This window comes from Amblyomma mixtum, chromosome 10, assembly GCF_055824585.1.
Source record: "Amblyomma mixtum isolate Tamu chromosome 10, ASM5582458v1, whole genome shotgun sequence".
Taxonomy (NCBI): Eukaryota; Metazoa; Arthropoda; class Arachnida; order Ixodida; family Ixodidae; genus Amblyomma; species Amblyomma mixtum.
In genome coordinates, this window is record NC_143021.1 from 140,341,098 (window position 1) to 140,357,788 (window position 16,691).

Sequence of the window (16,691 nt, forward strand, 5' to 3'; positions counted from 1 at the left end):
GGCGGATTTTTATGCCGAGAAGCACAGGAAATATGTAGGTTCAAAAAGATGAACAAAAACAGAATAAACACGGTTATAAGCAGGAATTGGTGCAGAACTCAGCATTACAAGGAAAAAAGGCGCGTGCCTGGTGGGGCTGCTAAGGCGGTCTCAAGTGAACAACCGGCAACTGCAAAATCTACAAAAAATTAACAACATAATAATAAACATTTCGCGATAAGTGAAGTGTATAAGTGAGCTAAAATCCAGCAGGAGGGCACGCGTCTAAAATCTAATGATCAAGAAATACTAGCTTTTTTGGAAACAAGGTGACAGCTCGTGTGCTGACGCAATGTTCTTCTTTCTTTTTGACCAAAAAAGTTTTTTATGTCTTGAGAAAAACAGCGCTTGCAGACAAAGGACCAGAACGAGAAGGACACACAACTGCGCTGCCGTCCTTCTCGTTCGGGTCCTTTGTCTGCAAGCGCTGTTTCTCTCAAGATGTACCCCAACGAACTCGCCAAGCAACACACCTTGCTCAAGTCCATTTTTATATCTCCCGCGTGCGCTGGTGACAGTATTTTTGGAGGACAGGCGTTTGATTTAAAACAGAGGAAAACAACCTTCGCAGTCGCGGCAGTGCAGTGCAAGGTTAGAACCTGTTGTCGAACCTAGTGAACTGGCGTGTTCTCGCAACCTGCCCTTAATACACCTTCTGGTTTCTACTATTTAAAACCTGCCGCATTAAAGCGGAATCTCATAAACAACGTTTGACTTGCAAGCAATAAATGGCTGCTTATGCTTCTTGTTGCACACCGTCTTCTGAGTCGCGGGAACCTGCTTACATAGGTTGGCTAGCTTGTTTGGCGCAGAAAACAGTACTCGTACGGCGACCTTTCCTGCTGTATTTTTTATTCTATGCGAAAGGCCATGCACATCAGGAATGATAGCGGTACGCGCTAGGTCAAACACTGGGCGTTTTTTGTTGGCGGTCGATCGAAACTCCCTTAACGATTTTTCCGCCAGACGCATAGGTCTTCTGGGAATCCAGCAGAAATGAGGGGGCTTACTTGTGAACTGAAGCTGGAATTCCCGTGATGCGATCATAATCTGCAAAGAGCATTATTCATGGCAGCACTGGTTGTACCCAGCTTAACCAGCTTCGAGGGGACAGATGTAACGTGGAGTAGGATTTTTTGCGACCGGGGAAGATATTTCCAACAGATGTGTTTTTTGCTTATCAGAAGCCTTAAATTTACTTATTGGGAGCAATGAAGCTGAAGTTTTCCGCAGCGACACTAGTCGAGCTTCCCTTTCTCCCAGTGCTGGAGTACTATCGGTGGGAAAGACCAAGGACTTAGAAACTTCCGATGCCCTCACTCTGCAATGACCCCTACACACACCGGGCCAAATGTGGTGGCTTGTTTAGTACTGCTTAGCAAACGTTTTGAGACTGCTCACCGGGCCGGCCATGCTTACTGCGAATACGAGTAGAACGATGACTTTAAGCGTTAAACCAATTCAATGACAGTGTTTTATGATAATATGGTTTTTGAGGTATGGGGAGTGCCAACGCTGCAGCGCCCGTGGCCTTGAAAAGCGCGCCTGGCATTCTACATCTTTATCAGGCGGCATTTTGAAGCAAATTGAGGCCCGTTGGTTTTTTTACTTCGGCACTAGAAAAGATTTGGTTTGTTTTAATAGGGTTTAACGTCCCAAAGCAACTCAGGCTATGAGAGACGCCGTAGTGAAGGGTTCCGGTAATTTCGACCACCTGAGGTTCTTTAACGTGCGCTGACATCGCACAATACACGGGCCTCTAGAATTTCGCCTCCATAGAAATTCAACCACCACGGCCGGGATTGAACCCGTGTCTTCCGGGTCAGCAGACGAGCACCATAACCACTGAGCCACCGCGGCGGCGGCACTAGGCAACGTTGAAATTGATGCAGTCGCTCCAACATTTGACAAGTTTCATGAAGCCGCCAGTTTACCCGATATTTATTTATTCAAATACCCTAAAAGCCCTCCGGGGAGGTTATTACATTGGGGCGACACACGAAGCACTTTGATGACAATTTGTTCAAAATCAGGTGGAGAAAAGAGAGAAAATTAAAATACTGACACCATTTTTGAACTACAGAAAAAACAAATTTAAAAACAAAAACCACAACAGCAATACAACGCAACAAAAACTAAAAAATGCAAACAGCTGAGATTAACAATATAAAAACAACGCAGAAAAAAATACTGTTAGAGCGCAGATTAAGAATACAAAAAAAAATCGGAAAGAAGGTAGTGGTTTTCGAGGGAGCAAAAAAAGAAGGATTATTAACTCTGTAAAGAGACAGTGGTGCACAGGGATACCTCATTCTTATGTGAGTAAGCAGCATTTTGTGAGATATGTCTGGGTGAACCTCGGTAGCAATATCTGATGGCAGGTTATTCCAGTCACTTATGGCTCTAGGTATGAATGATTGCGCGTAAAGAGATAACTGACACACTGGGCGATTTACTTTGTTGTGGTGATCACGGCGCGGGAAAATGAGGCAAGGTGGCTTAAAGAACTCCAATTTAAAACTGCGCGAACAAAACCAAGGACCGAGCAAGAATGCGCAGTTTTAAATATGAACGATTCAGACCAACTAGCCCGCCAGAAGATACTTTTAAAGAACTCGTCATGTAAAACGTCGTGGTGATAAAGCTTGTGAAACAGAGATAGGAGAAATATGATTGTCATTCTTCAGGTACGATGCATCTGTCATCAAAGAAGCAGATATTTCGAAATATGTTAGGTTTTAAGATTGGTGCACTAGCTTTTTCTTTTACATTTGCCTTCCTGAACTACCATCAATGAGCGTCAATGGCACACTACTAAGAGCACAGAAGCGAGTCGCACAGAAATACGATAACAATCGCAAACACCTGGGTCTCTTGCCAGCTGTCTTTCTTTAGGTTTATGCGGTATGTAAGGAGTTCAATTTTAATTGAGCATACTTTTTCTTTCATTATTTAAGAAATTAATTGCAGCTGTCAGCGTCCGCACAAGCATGAACCAAACTTTCACTGGCACTGCTGTTCTGAATCAAGAAAATAAAAAAAGTGTATGCGTTCTTCAGAGGGCATTTAATGAGCGGTGGCGCAGCAGTAAAATTAGACACCTCCGGATGGGTGCTCATAAAAGCTAAGAATGCTTTCGTGTCCATTTTTTTTCTTGTTTTACTACTTCTTGTTACGAAGGTGCTTCGGTGCTTTCAAGGATTCCCTTCTTCGATTTCGCGTTGGTCCCCTTACAAATTAGAGTTTAAAAACCGGGGACAGGTTAGTCACTAACATTTCTGGTTAGCCGACCAGTCGATCAGCCAATCAATCAGCGTCACAATTTCTTTTTAACTCTAATGTTTTCTTCGGCTGCCAAAGTTATAAATCTGTTACACTGTGGTAAGATCTTTTGTGTTCGGTTGTTTCTGTGGTGCCATCCACTGCACACTTTCCCGCTGCAATAATTCCTCTAGGCTATGGGCCAATTTCGAATAAAAAAATCGAACAACATAATAAACAATATAAAAGCACCGAACATTACCTTCACGACCTAAAACAGCTTATTTCAACGAAATGCTTGTTAGATGCTTCATTCTCACAACACTTGAAACCCCTGTTCGCCTGTGTCGTCTGCGTCGATGCCCAAAAATGCTGCAAGCGCTCTGTGCTTGCAGTGAAGCTATAGTTCGGCACAACTTTCGGTCACTCAGGACGACAAACTATTATTTATGATCGCACTTGCACACCGCACTGGCAACGCAGGCGTTCCCTGCGATCATTCGGCACTTGACATCGACGTTAAGCGAGTTGTCCGTCTGGACAGTTCCATCGCCATACTATCACGTCAGATTCAACGTCCACCGCCGCTCCACGCAAATGAATAAATGGCCGCCTGGAGAACATCCAGCGTTCCCTCACGCTACTCAGTATCGCGAATAGGCAGGTTTTCCTGCTGATTTGGCTTCTGCGACAGAAGTTGCTGTGGCTTCGCACCTGTCACGGCATTGTGTGCGTTCCGGTATTCGTCTTTTAAGAAGAATGACGCGAAAAAAACTCACCCGACGTGCCCAACTTTGGGTACTGACTAAAGGACTTCGCCTCTTCACGACTCAGAGTACACATCGCGCGAGAGAACGCAGTTAATGGCCCTTTAGGCCGCTAAGCCATCTATTAAGCTTTAGTGTTCGTTTCGTAAGGCAAGATGACGTACAAGACTATCCCCAAAGAGGCCTACGTGGCCTCTCACCAGGAAGTCAATCGCAGCTGCCCCTGCTCCCACTAGCTCTTTCGGTCTGCGAGTGCAGCTGCGCACTGGGGACGGCTTTCCGAGGAGCTTTGGTATGCAAAGGATACCTGTAACAGTGTTTGATACATCAAACGCACTCTCGGACTGAGCCAGTCTTAGAAGTACCGCGCTATTTTTGTGCAGAGAGCAAAACGCTTGTCTAGAACACGTTCTAGGCGGGTTTCGGGCTGAACACGCCACTTCTAGCCATAACATTTGGTTAAAGATGGTCTGGAGGTAAGCATGTGCAGTTAAGCTCATATAGGGTTTCTTTGTCATTTCTGCCTTCGTGCTCGCAGCGGCTTTGGTGCTGCGGAACACATAGTTAGGTCGTTCTAGACATGAGTTTTGCCCTCTCTACACCTCTTGCACAAAAGCCACGCATCTCAATTTTGAAATGCTTCTGCTTTGAAGCCAAACCACCAAGCTCTAAGAGAACACGTTATTGGGAGAGCCGGCCGTACATACTTAAGCAAGGGAACTGCTAAAAAAAACACGGACGAGTAGTGCACAAGGACGGGCGCATATTCACGACTTACTTTATTCAGAAAAGATATTTATACCCTGTTTCATGCCAAATCATTGCCTAAAGTGCTTATGACACCAACCTTTTTTTTCTTTTTTGTACAATTTTACTGAAGCATCTCTTACGCACTTAGCACCTTTACGATCAATGAAAAAACCCTTTGCCAGCTCACGTACCCTCTGGTCATGACTGCGCCTCAAGATTTTGGTTCTAGCCAGCAAAGGCAGGCATGGCGCAGACGAAGAGCGTGCGTCACAATGTAAGGAGAAACTGGACCCTTTCCCTTTTTTCATTGAAAGATGGTGCTCCTCCAGTCGTTGGTTTGTACAAAGGCCCGTTTGACCTTTGTACACTCTTCCGAATATCTTGGCGATTTCATAAACAACCCTCTTCGAACAGATGCCAAACTGTGTGGCGTGATGCTTCGTGCATTCTAGCACGGATATTTTCCCGGATACGATCCGCCGACACAAAAATTCCAACTTGTGCGGTGCCGAAAAAACCACCGGCACACCGTAGCGATTGGCTACATACTTCAGCTTGTGGAACTGGCACAAAATTCGGCCCACTTTTGAAAAAAAGAAACAGCAACGCGGGGAAGCGATCTAGCCAGCGCGCGTAGTCAGAACACGGGAAAAAGAAACCCGGAGAGCGCCTAGCCTTGCATGTGTTGCCACTCTCTACACCATCGCCTTGAGTGTGCTAAGCGAGGCCCTCTCCTTTTTCACTAGCGAGCCAGCAGCGGTGCCACATAAGAATGATCTCGAAGCATCTCGAAGCCAGTCTCCACCCCTGAACAATGGGGACTTGCGCCCGCCGGGAAAACGGGAAGGAAGTTTCATAGCTAATACTCTGTGTATGTGCGCGCCTGCCTTGGCGCGAAGAATAAATAGACGTGGAGCACGCCTATATATGAAGGGCGTTGACCGCTGTCTGGCAGCCCGAGCCGCCGTTGAAGCTTCTGCGAAGAGCGCCCGCTGGACTCTCGGGACACCACTCGCCCAGCCACTGTTCAATGAGACAGAACGCCAGACTGCGAGACGGCATCGTCGTGAGCCTCTGATCGTCGGAATGAGGCAGTGCCCATGAACAAATAGCGTTTTCAAATTCACAAATTGAACATTCACGCTTTTTTAAAACAAATTCAGGGGCACTTTGGCTCTGTAAAGTGCTGCAAGGCGAAATCGGTTCCTGACGCACTGCTGGTTTTTATTTATTTATTATATTTTATTATTTTTTTATTTTTGATGTTTTTGTTTATATTTCTCTTATTTCTCACTGGTTCTTTATTTTTAATTTTTTTCGCATTACTTTTTTATTCCTGTTTATTTTCTTCATTTTTGGTTTTTCTTTGTTTTATTTTTTTCTTTTGTTTTATTGTTTTTAATTTTTTTTCTTATTCTTATTTTTGTATTCCTCTAATTTCATTTATGAGAGCCATGCATTCACTAGAGGCGCCTTTGTTCGCTAAAAACCTTGAGCCTTTGTGGCGGAGTGGTAGCGTCTCCCAATCCCAGCCTCGACGCAGTTTCTGTTCAAGTAGCGCGCGGCTGCATCGAAAGGTCAGACGGTGGTGAGGAGGAGTAGCGCGCGTGGCGGTAGCGGCGGCGCACATGCGCAGTAGCGGGCGACTGCGGCGAAAGGTCAGACAACGGAGTCGGCGGCAGCGGCTGCGGCCACCTGCGCCGCGTATGTCGTCACTCGGTTTCGCGATACGCAGAACTGGAAAATCTGTGTACCGACTCACGCGAAGCTCGGCTCTGACCCTCGTAGTGAAGCTTCTCGCTTCAATACTGTGTTCTACTATATGACCTACTTATGTTGCTGGGTCTATATAATCTCTGGAAGAGCCGCATGACGGACCGCCCCGCCGAATCACCACGGTCGTCGAAATCTTTGTTTCGTGAACAATGCGCTTTGGTGCGAGGAGTATATGCTGCCCTGCAAGAGCCGCCTAGCTGGCTCCCTATCTGGATGCATGTGTGTGCCTCCCAGGCTTTTGATGTTCTTGAAGGTGGGGTCATGCAGGGGTATGGTGGCGTGGTGTTTTGTGGCGTAAGCATGCTTAGACTTTTCTCTTCGGCACTGTTTCTATGAAAGAAAAAAATTCATCCGTGGCCCAAGGGTTACGTGCCCGCCTGGCACGCAGAGGCCGTGAGGCCTTAGAACCATGCGGGATTTTTTCCTACTGACTCAGGACGGCGGCCGACACAGAGCTTTCAGCAGAACGAACTGCTTACGCCATCATTCATAATGTGTTGGCACATATTTCGGGCTGTGCTGGGAAAGTGCGTGCGAGGGCAGCGTCTCAGGCGTATGCTGCCTATCTTGGACACACTGTAGTTTTTTCGGCTGTCAACTACCGGCTACGTGCGGCGTCTCATGGGCGTTTCGAAGCGTTTGGTTCGCCTCAGGACAACGTCTCCTGTCCGATGAGGGCAAAGAAGGCACTAAAAGGGGCGTACGGTGCATGCAGGATGTTGCCCGGCAGCCTCCTTACACTCCCATCTCCAGACGACGAAGGCAACGCGAGCTCGTGCAGAGGGTGGTCAAGTGATCGTGGAACACAGCTACGCGTCGTGTGTCTTTGTGCGACGTGCGAATCATAGCAATGCTGTAAAAGCCATTACTTAATAATTGTTACCTACCTACCATGGCTTCAGATCCACTGCATGGGACTATCGCTCACACTTTGGCTGAAAAAAGTATAGTTTTGGCGATAACTTGCGGAAGCACACATATGGTTTTTGAAAGACAGGAAGAAGAAATTCGTTGTGCACATTCACAAGAGCTGTTCAGACGAAATTTCCATAAAGTATACAGAGTGCTACAGGGAAGGTTTTCCGGTAATTTTATAAATAGGGTTTTGGGGGTAAAATTGTATTTATTGCGCGAAGTGAGTTCCATGCGTTGTTTAGGGGAATAATTGACTAAAATTTGTTAATTCCCTTTTTAGTTACTGCAGATATGTGTCTAAATGTAATTAGGAAATTGTACAGGTTCATGAGTCAACCCGATATCCGTCGTTAGATTTACGAAAATGCAAATGTGCGCTGAACTGCAGCGCACAGAATCTCCGCTTTCCAGACGCGCGCATCGGGCTCCGTGCGGCAGCTGCGAGCCGCAAACTCACGCCCCTGTGATGACGTCACTCGCAGCTGAACATGTGACACGCACCTTGCGCTCTACCTGCGGTTCGAACAGCGGCTAGCGGCGCCGTGTTCATCATCCGCTGGAGTTTCCTCGCCTGCGCAAATGTGACTTGTCATCACTTGCGCCGAGTGCATCCGTGACCTGCGATCCGGCGAATGTCTTGCCCGTTGAGAAATAGTTTTGCTTTTTGATACCGCCGAGATCGCTTTTGAAAAACTTTTTACGGCTTCTTAGGCGTCGATCTCTCAAAACACAGCCAGACATACACTGTGGCTGCAGTCATAAAACATTTATTTATTTATAGGAACGCTGAGGGGCTCAGAGCAAAGGCTCAAAATGGTGTCCTTGTCGTCTATGCATAACTGCGCGCGATCGTTCACTGAACGCATAGAACGTTAGCCAGCGCTGCGGGGATTCTGCCCTTGAGGTCCTGGAGCCTTGCTGGAGGTGTTTGATGCACCTCGATTTTTACATGCCCTCAAAGAAAAAAAAGTCCAATGGGGTCATATCTGGTGACTTTGGTGGCCATGGAATGGACCCGCCGCGCCCAATTCATTGCGAAAGAAAGTTAACGTCAAGAAAACGCACAGCATAAGAAGAAGAATGTGGTGGCGCTCCATCGTGTTGGCAATGTTGGTACCACATCGAACGCACAACGCTGAATGGAAGGTCCGAAAAGAAGTGCGCAACCACATCCTTTAGAATGCAGTCTGTACAATGCTTGGCTGTCACGTTTCCTTCAATAAAATATGGCCTACAGATGCGGCTGCTAAAAATTCCACACCACACATTTGGAGAAAATTGCCAATGGTGCCTCTGTTCTCGCAGCCAGTGTGGGTTTCCTATTGACCAGTAGTACGCGTTGTGTAAGTTAGCTCCCCATCTCTATCGAAGTGCGCCTCGCCGGTCCAGTCCACAATATTCAGAAAATTTTCATCTTTGTCACACTGGAGATGTGCCGGTTGCAGAGGTTCAGCCTCCACTGGAAGTCGCTGTCCGTGAGTCACCGATGTAGAGGTGGGTGATACGGGTACAACTTATGTTTAGATAACACTCTCCAAACTGAAGCGGCATTGCTTTGACATGCATCAGCGACTTCTCTCGCACTCGTCTGTGGCTCAAAATCTTCGCTCAGGACATGGTGCCGTCTACTTCTTTGAGGACGCACCGCTCAGTTGGTGCCAAAACGGTTGAACACCATTTCGAACGGAGGATGTGATGGTACGCGAAGACCGGGGTAACGTGCAGTATGCAGCCGAGTGGCTAAAGTGAGGTTTCCATCCGCGTTTGCGTTTGCAATAACCATGTCTACTTTCTCAGCCGTCCAAAAATGGCCATACGCAGCTGCAGCCACGTTGAGTGGCGGAAAGGATAAAAGAGCTGATGCTAACGCGCTCCAAAAGAACTTGATATTGCTGGTTTCTGGGCTACACATTTCTCCCTTTTATCTTTTCGGAAGTCACGGCGGCGCGCGCTGGGATCGGGTAATTGCCTTTCACAGAACAAACACCACATGAACGTTCCGACGTAGAGTGGGACCGTGCGGTGGTCCAGGGACCCAAGGGGGGTCAACACAATTGCCATAATAAAGTTTTTCTCCCGCTCTCTCACATTTGGCGGGCAAGGAGCATGAACGCAGACGGTGGCTACGGCGAGCCACTTCCCGCTCGAGCCGCAGATCAAATGCGGCGTGTGTGTGACGTGCCCAGCTATGAGTTACGTCAACACGGGGGCGTTAAGGCGCGAATATAGTCCGACGTCGGCGCGCAGTTGCTGCACGCAGCCCGTTGCGCGCGTCTGGACAGCGGAGATTCTGAGCGCTGTAGTTCTGGGCGCAATTCCATTTTCGTAAATCTAACGTCGGATATCGGGTTCACTGATGATCCTCTACAATTTCCGTATTACAAACAGACAACTAAATACAAAAAATAAAAAGTTAATGAGCAAATATTAGTTATTTATTGCCTTAAACAGCATTTGGAACCTCTTTTATAGCGCCTGCTACGGCCCCTGATCACTGCGCGAAGGAAAAAAAAAACATTTTACCTCCGAAAGGCTGTTTTTTTAAATTACTTAAAATCTTCCAGTAACATGCTGTATGCTAAACGGCAATATTTCAGAAATGAAAGAAATGAAAAAATACAGGCATGGTGGTTGCAAACGTAGATACATCTTTTGTAACAGTTACTGAACAAAATATGTCCAGCATTAGGCATTTAATTTTGTTTAAAACACTGTAGTGCAACACTTTATTGGTCGCCTAAAATTGGCAGGCACTCCATATGTTTCAGAGAAATTTTAAAGAAAATCATGATTAAATTGTTCCACCGAACTACGAACTTGTCCGAAAGGATTGCGCCTCCCGCGGTGGTGGCGTGGCACTTACGATACAAAAGCGCATCCCATTTGTCATGCTTCCTGAAGTAACCGGCGCTGAAGCTGTTTTCTGCAAAGTTATTTGCAACAACATCAACATTATAATTGGCTGCTTCTACAGAAGCCCTTCTTCTGGACACGAATGCATATCGGTAATTCAAGATTTCCTCCAGCAATACTGTTGTAACTCACGAATCATTCTAATGGGCGATTTTAACCTACCAGATGTCGACTGGACTATCATGCATCACACTTCAATTATCTCCGACGCTGTAATTAATTTGATGATAAACTTTCACCTCCATCAAATCGTTTTCGACCCTACACGCGTACAAGGCTCAACAAAAATTCAGGGGGCACTTTGGCTGTCTAAAGTGCGTAGAGGCGAAAGCGTTTTCCGCACCATTTTGACTGCTTCTGTGGCACTGGTGGCGTCACATGTAATTGAGTACTAATTCCTAAGTGATGACAAATCACTAATTAATGGTTAATTACTGATTAATGCCTGAACACTAATTAACTTCTAATTAATTATGCTTAAGCTTCGCCTTTAGGAGTGGAATGCGACAGCGTGTTGTAGCGCTGGCAGGGAGTCCACGGAACGCCACCAGCCGTTCGGCGCGATGCCTTGCCGTTTGAACGCAACGCTTTCTGAGGAAAGGAAATGGCGCAGTAATTCTCTGTCATCTCGGTGGACACCTGAACCGCACCGTACAGGAAGGGAGGAAGTGGGAGTGAAATAAGGAAGACAAAGATGGCACGTAATGAAGAAAATGAAAATTGTATTTGAGGAAAGGAAATTACGCAGTAACTGTCTCACATATCTCGGTGGAAACCAGTCAAAATTCAGGGGGGCTGCACTTTTTTCACCTAAAGTGCGGTCACTGATGTGTGGTTAAGATGTTAAGCTTCGCCTCTGAGAGTGGAACGCGACAGCGTCTTGCAACGCTGCCAGGCTGTCCATAGAACGCCATCGCCCATTCGGTTCTACCCCAACCCAACCCGGGAGGACTGGGAGGCGACCCTGCTCGGCTGCTCTGACCTGCAGGCCCAACGGGCCTTGGTCGCGCGATCCTGGGCGGCGGCCGATGCCACTGGGGTCCCGAACTAGGGACCTCCACCTAGTATTTGTAAGGGCTGGCCCCCTCTGGGTCAGCTCATGCATAACCTCCTGTATTATACCTGTACATAAATGTTTTCCACCACCACCACCATTCGGTTCTACGCCTCGATCGTCGGTAAATTGGTTTTTGAGGAAAGGAAATGTATCTGTCTCTCATATCTCGGTGGACACCTAAACCTCTCCGGAAGGGAAGGAAGGAGGATGGCAGTGAGCGAAGACACGTATTCACTAGACGCGCCTTTGTTCATTCCAAACCATCGAGCTGGCATGGCGGAGTGGATAGCATGCTCGTCTAGCACTCCGAAGACCGGGGTACGATTCCCGAGCTCGACCAATTTCCTATTCGGTTTTATTTACTTATATGGCCTGACTAAGAAAGTTAATTAGGCTAATTGGGTAATTAAGCAATTAACTAAGCTCAGTCACACTTACTTGGAGCATCACTATATGATCCCTTCAATTGGTTGCATGGTTACTAGCCAAAGTACAATTGGCCCCGTTTGAAATTGGCGCACTGTGATGTCACGACCGTTTCGGCCAACTGAAAAGTGTGACATTTCTGTCGACAACTGCTGCTTATAACGATGAGACATTAAAGGCTTTCGCCTTAAAACACATTCTTGATTTGATTTTAATCAGTGAACATTTCCCCGTCCATCGTGTTGCAACCCACGTAATCGAAGGCATCTCAGACCATAAAATCCCAGTTTGTGAATTACCGCTACAATGCACCATGACATGCCACTGTCCAACCACCACCATAAAAAACTTTGCAAAGGCAGACGACGCAGCGATCCTAACTTATCTCGCCCATGAATTCGACAGCTTTGCCGAGAGCGCATCAGACAGATCTGCAAACATAGACGCGGCATGGCTTATCTTTAAACGCGCTGTACATTACTGTATGACTAACTTTGTCCCGCTGAAGATCAAACGCATCGCTAAAAATAACCCTTGGATCACTATATAGAGACGTCATTCACGCGCAGCGTCATGTAAACAGGTTACGCAAAGCTATCAAGACCAAAGGTGGTAGTCATTTGAGGAAATCTAAATTAAGCAGTGCCGTTGAAAAGCTCAAGCAGGTCACGAAACAAGCGAAAGACTACTACTTCAATGTAACTTTCCCAACTTTTTTGAGAAATAATCCACACAGGTTTTGGAGCCATTTTCGTGGCCGTAAAACGGCGCAGTCCGGTCTCTCTGTAGAAGATAAGGCCAATACTGCTAATATGTACAACGATTTCTTCTTTTCAGTCTTTACTAAAGATAACGGCATCATCCCCGACTCCTGCAATTTGTCCCTGCTAAATATTGAACCTCTCAGAATTACCGATGACGGGATTTTCAATCTTCTGCTGAACCTAGATCCAAAAAAATCAACAGGTCCGGATGATATTCCAAATGAGTTTTTAAAAAGATATGCCGAATGGTGTAGCAAGTACGCCCAGAGACTGGAAAATGGCAAAGATCATACCTATTCATAAATCAGGGGACACTACCTCACCCTCAAACTATAGGCCAATCTCTCTTACAAGTACATCACGTAAAATTTTGGGACACATAATTTCGAAGCACATAACCTTATTCCTGGAGCGCAATAGTATATTGACACCCCATCAGCATGGATTCCGACGCGGGTTATCAACCGTTACTCAACTAACAGAGGTTGTACACGATCTAGCACTTAATATTAATAACTGTAGCCAGACATACTTAATATTGCTCGATTTTTCAAAGGCATTCGACTCTGTATCACAGAATAAGCTGCTAGGAAAACTAAAAACTGCTATCGGGGAAGGCGAATTACTATCTTGGTTAGAAGATTTCTTTTGTCAAATCGGTCTCAGGTTGTGGTTTTTGAGTATGTTTCATCCAAAACAGTTCCAGTAACGTCGGGCGTTCCTCAGGGATCAGTCCTTGGTCCATTGTTATTTCTCCTCTTCATCAATGACATAACTAATGACATTGATTGCAGCATTAAGCTCTTCGCAGATGACTGAGTTCTTCACAAAACAATTAACAACCGCGAAGACCATCTGTCGTAAAACAGTTCTTTAAAAAAAATAACAGAATGGTGTAACACGTGGCAAATGGCAATAAACACTAAAAAATCCGTTTGTATGACAGTAACAAGAAAAAAATTCCCGTTTTGCTTTTCTTACTCTGTAAACGGCGTTCCATTAACCAAAAATTAAACACCATAAATATCTAGGTATTACGCTGTCTTCTGACCTGAGGTGGGACTCTCACATTGCTAATATCACGTCTACTGCTTTACGGAAACTTCTCTTTATCAGGAGACGCTTGCGGTCCGCACCAGTATCTTCTAAACTCCTGGCCTACAAAACCCTTGTAAGGCCAGTCTTAGAATACGCGAACACAGTCTGGTTCCCCCAATCAATAACTAAGATCACAAAACTTGAGGCTATACAACGCAAAGCCCTGCGAATAATTCACAATAAATACAAGCGCACAGATTCCCTAACATTCCTTGCAGCCGCCGCGGTGGCTCAGTGGCTTTGGTGCTCGGCTGCTGGCCCGAAAAACGCGGGTTCGATCCCGGCCGCGGCGGCTGAATTTCTTTGGAGGAGAAATTCGAGGCCCGTGTACTGTGCGATGTCAGTGCACGTTAAAGAACCCCAGGTTCCTTTCGCTATGGCCAATTCACTTTCCCTACCTTTGCTTTTATGCCATGTTTGCTGCCTTTGAATAATATGTTTATATTTGTTTCCTTTTTTGCACTGTACTAATTGCTCCTGCTATGGTCTTGCAATAAGACCAGCAGTATTGTAAATAAATAAATAAATAAACTAAAGGACGCTCTTGCTCTCAATGTTTCATGCAAGATGATACGGCGGAGACTGCACGAAGCAGGTCTCCAGAGCTGTGTGGCAGCCCAAAAGCCGCTCCTCAAAGAAAAACAGCGCAAAGAAAGGTTGACCGTTGCACAAGTCGTTGAGAAGTGGTCAGTGGAAAACTGGGGCGAAGTTGTCTTCTCAGACTAATCAACTTTCAGCACTCGCTGGGACCACCAACGGCGTGTGCGGCGACCACTCAGCTGCAGGTGAGCACGCTTAAGTCTACTGCAGAAATCGTGTGTTTATTTCTAAACGAAGCTTTTTCTGAATAGAAGGTGCCTCTCTAAACAAACGCTTATTTTGAAGGTTAAATCTCCTACCCTGTTCGGGGCTAAAATTTTAGATACGGTCATTCTGCTCTCCGGTGATCTTCAGCAAATTTCTAGAGTGACACCCTGAAAACTCTGCGTGTAATTCGTCTATTTCATATCGCTTTTTGTAAGGTATATGTAATTAGTTTTACTCTGCTTACCTCCCTTTGCGCAGAATTTTCGCCTTCGTTATGCCATGCCCAAATTATATGCATGTTTAAATAGAGAGACCTCGAACTCGGGCGAAGCTGCGTCTTCGTCGATAAAGTAGTAGCGCTGGCCTCCATACGATGTCGAAGCAATCTTCTTTTTGATTTCTATTTTAATATTATGTATAACTTTACTCTAAAAGACAAGGATTTGGTAGTATACCCATGCCGGTTGCACCCTGCATATTGGGTTATGGTAGGCGTCAGGGTAGGTTCGGCCACCTAGGCTTCTATAACGCGCGCTGGTGTTGTATGTAGTACGCCCGTGGTGAATTTTGTAAAGCAGAGTTAATTGTTTTGATTCAGTAAGTTGTGCTTTGGTTATTTTGTGTGTAATTATGTGAGCATGCTTGTTTGGTACTGGCAAAAATACGTTCCCTTCAGTACGCCTCAGTATAGTCAGTCCCTGCATGTGTCGTGTCTACGCCACTCCTCCTTTTCCTGTCGAATGTTCCTTTTAATGATTTCACACGCTATTTCCTCTCTTTGAGTGCAACATGCATTGCTTACTAATATAAAACATCGTTCTTATTTCTCTACTTTTAAGTACCTCCCGGTATACACCCAAAGCATTTTTTGCAGCGGGAGGTGCACTGTAAACGTGTGGGGGGCGGGGCGATCAGCAAAGGATGGGCTCGGCCCGCTTGTCCGCATCGAAGGGCCATTTACGTCAGAAGAGTACTGCAACATTATCACTCACCACCTGTTGCCATTTGTTCTTGACGGCCCTTTCCCTGATGGTGTCTTTCAGATCCAACAGGACAGAAGTCCAGTTCACACTACCCGTAAAGTGACAGCTACGTAGTGCGCCAGCTACACTGGCCCCCCAAAGTAGCTGACCTCAACCCAATAGAAAATGTACGGGGCCTAATCAAACGACCACCCAGCACCCGCCTTGATATTCCCACTACGGCCGACTCCTTATGCGATGCAGTGAAGGATGAATGGGAGGTGTTTACGTAGACGGCCAGAAGGGATTACATTGCTCTACAACTCAATGCCACGGCGGATAGTGCAAGTGATCGCCTTGCACGAACATTCCACTAGTCACGAGTTGAATAAAAGTGTTCCAAATCCATTTTATTTCTGATTCCTTCAAGTTACTGCATATAGCACTCGTAGTCCAAACACATATTTTTCCCGTGTATTTAAGACACGCCACTAACGTTAATGATGACCACCAAACGCACAGCACCTTAAACAGTTGGGCAACACGTGTTCGCGCTAGCGATATCTCATGCACGAATTGACTGTTTGATAGCCCACTCAGAAGTGAGTTACGGCCGCGCAGCTTGTTGCCTATATCACCCGATAGCTTGTTCCGCTGAAAACCTGGTGTCGTCGGCCGTTGCCGTGTGTCAGTCGGAAAGAGTACTAGAAGTTTCAAACGAAACTGAAAAAAGAAATCATCTGGCACCGGGGGTCGAACCTGCTCCGTTTATGAACTTGTAAGGTGCATTGGAGATGTGTAGTGGTCGTATAGTCATTAGTAATTAAAGCTCAATATGAGCAGCGAAATGAAAAAGGCGGTGTTACGGGCCTTCATTGCACGGAAACAAATCGTGCGCACGTCAGTAGGTAACGTAATATGTTGAAATGGGTAACCTAGATAGTGATTGGCAATCGGTGCTTTGTAATAAATAAACGAGAAAGAAAGATAAAGGAGGGCAAGGCGCTATTGCATCTACTCTTAAGGCGAAGCGTAAGGGTCCTTCTAAAATCTTTTTTCCCCACTCATTGCTCGCTCCAAGTTAAAAGCGTCTTCTCTGACCATTCTACTGTATACGGAGCCAGCAGCGCACGACTGGCGCTCTAAATGCGCTGTT